The sequence below is a fragment of the Carlito syrichta genome, unplaced genomic scaffold (assembly GCF_000164805.1).
Source record: "Carlito syrichta isolate Samal-C Ts95f unplaced genomic scaffold, Tarsius_syrichta-2.0.1 Scaffold308087, whole genome shotgun sequence".
NCBI lineage: Eukaryota > Metazoa > Chordata > Mammalia > Primates > Tarsiidae > Carlito > Carlito syrichta.
The window spans coordinates 202,766-204,848 of NW_007252183.1; positions in this window are offsets into that span (position 1 = coordinate 202,766).

A 2,083-nucleotide genomic window follows, 5' to 3' on the forward strand; every position below is an offset into this window, starting at 1 on the left:
CTTGCTGTCTCATTTTATTAGTTCAGCCTCATGAGGTAAGTAAGGTATTATCACATCTCAGAGAAGAGGAAATAGAGGCTCAGTATGTGAACGAATATTAAGACCTGACAGAGCTTCTGCAGGTATTACTGTGAACGGTATCTGCTGATCCTGCCGGTGACGTCAAGGACCTTGGACTAGTGGCAAAGAGCAGACCCTCTCCCTCCCTCCAGGACCTGTAAACCTCACACCTAGGACATCATGGAGGTTTGGAAAGTGCCCACACCTAGGTGCTCACTGTGGTTTCGGCTATATAAACATGACTCCCTGACATTGCCATCTCTTTCTCTTTCTTTTCTTTTTTTGTTTCTTTGTTGTCTAGTCTTACAGTTATATTCACCCAAGATTTGCACTGTCCCCTTTCGCATCCAGCACGAGAATCATTGACTAAGGTAACCAACAAGAGACAAAATAGGCCTCCTTCTGGGTTCAGATCTGCTGGTGCACACTGTACTCCACCTTCCTTACCCCCTTGAACCCCACAATGCTTTCACCATCACTCTTACTTATTCTCATATGCACTTGGCTGTCTGAGGTTTTCAACAGGAAGTTGCTAACCCCTAACCCGTCCTTTATGGAGAGACTTTACACATAGAAGCAAAAGTCCTTACTGTGACTACATCTAAGGACCGACTCTGACTTTCATGATTTTGAAAATTCTTTCTGCTTCCCAGAGGCCAACTTGATCTTCGTAGATCAGCCCTCAAGAACTCACCCACGTTGGAACTGTGAATGATGGTAGAGTGAAAACTCCCACAAGTGTCTGTTTGGCAGTTCCCCAAGGCGGTATTTGGGAATCCAGGTGGGTAGGTGTGGCAGGGATCCTTGGGGAAAAGGTTTGGTTTGCTCAAAGCAGTGGTTAGGACTTGCAAAGTTCTCATCATGTGGGGTTAGCATTCTGAGTAAGAAGGAGTGATCATTATTGCTGACACTGGGTGTCACTTGGGATTCCCACCTGACAGGCAGGGGCTTCTTTCAAAGTCAACACACTCTGTGCTCTAAATCTGGAGTTGCATTTATTTGTACAGGATAGGCGAGTATCCATGTAGGATTTTCTCAATCCTAGTTAATTACTGTGTATCTCTACATCTGGAACCTCTCCCACAAGGCACTGGTAGAAGTCTCCATGCTCAGCATTAGCAGACTGTAAATCAAGGCTCAAGACTCCAGACTCCCTGGGTCCTCCTCATCTGAAGTGTCCATTACCTACCTCATGTCTTTAGCATCTTAACAATACTCTCTTCAGATGGATGTGTGGGGGAGGGAGGGAGGTTAATACCTTACTAAAAAGGAGTCTGTAGTTCATATGGTTAGGGAAATAAATCCCTAAATCATACTAGTGCTCTCTCATGTACCGATGTAAGCTGATTTTTGATGATAAGGTAATAAATTCTTGTCCCAAAACTTTTAAAAAAATAGAATGATCTAGGTATGGTGAGTCATGCCTATAATCCCTTCACTTTGGGAGGCAGAAGTGAGAGTATTGCCTGAGCACAAGAGTTTAGCCTGGACAACATGGTGAAGCCTCATCTGTACAATTAATACATTATTTTTTTTTAAAGTTAACCTTGAGAGGTGGCACAAGTCAGTAGTTTCAGCTCTAGAAAGCTGAAGCAGAAGGATTGCCTGAACCCAGCAGGTCGGTGCTGCGGTGGCGATGACTGTACCATTGTACTTGACAGAGTGAGAACCTGAGTTAAAAAAAATTGGAGTTGAAGGGAGACAGAATTATCAATGCAGATGTAAACACTATTATTTTCCTACTGTATTAAGTAAAAATGAGGTACAGAGACACTAAATTGGCATAAATTAAAATTAAATTATGCCTAAAACTATCCAGCATTTACGTTCAACGCTGTTTTGTGAATTTAGTGGGTTAAAAACAATGCTAAATTTCTGCCTAAGTAACATGCAGCATCAGCTATTTATTGGACACCTACTGTGTTCTAAGCACTGTTCTAGGTACTGAGGGTACATCAGTCAACAATGCAGTAAAAGAGTCCCCCCTCCCCGGAGTTGTCCTGCAAGAGGATTAATTTACTGA